General features: G+C 34.2%; 1 non-coding gene across 1 annotated transcript; it reads right to left on the reverse strand.

The window, feature by feature from the left end:
• Positions 1 to 216: 216 nt before the first annotated feature.
• LOC123660737 lies at positions 217 to 333 on the reverse strand. The gene has a single exon (XR_006744239.1). It is a non-coding gene; the product is annotated as a U5 spliceosomal RNA (small nuclear RNA).
• Positions 334 to 600: the final 267 nt, after the last annotated feature.

The raw sequence follows: 600 nt of genomic DNA on the forward strand, positions 1-600 counted from the left end.
TTTGATTATATTAACGTTTTTATATTCCTACTAACTGTGCCTCGCGATTTCACATGCGTCATTTTGGGGAAAAATAGCATTGGTAAGTGGGGTATTTAACAAAAAAAGTTTCGATTTGAACCAGTCCTGACATTGGCACGCTTAAACAAACATATAAACTTTTTTAATCTTTTATTTCTATATTAGTAGTAGTATTAAATGTCAATCCTTCTTTTTTGTCCCACCGAAGCAGGACTTTTCAAAAATTTTAAAGACTCATTTGAGTGTTACCCTCCACGGAAATCTTTAGTAAAAGGCGAAAGATTTATGCGTTTTGAAGGGAAACCAGAGATATCATATCAGAGAAGCAAATGCTATTTGTATTTTATATTGAGTACTTTACCATCGCGATGTAGAAGTTAGGTTTTTCTATAAAGCGCCATCTATCGGTGATTGTACAGTGTACACTCTACGCTTCATTACGCTACATATACTTGTCACAATTTCTCTGCTTTTTAACCGACTTCCAAAACACGAGGAGGTTCTCAATTCGACTGTATTTTTTTTTTAATGTATGTTACATCAGAACTTTTGACCGGGTAGACCGATTTCGACAAATTT

This window comes from Melitaea cinxia, chromosome 15 (assembly GCF_905220565.1).
Source record: "Melitaea cinxia chromosome 15, ilMelCinx1.1, whole genome shotgun sequence".
Taxonomy (NCBI): Eukaryota; Metazoa; Arthropoda; class Insecta; order Lepidoptera; family Nymphalidae; genus Melitaea; species Melitaea cinxia.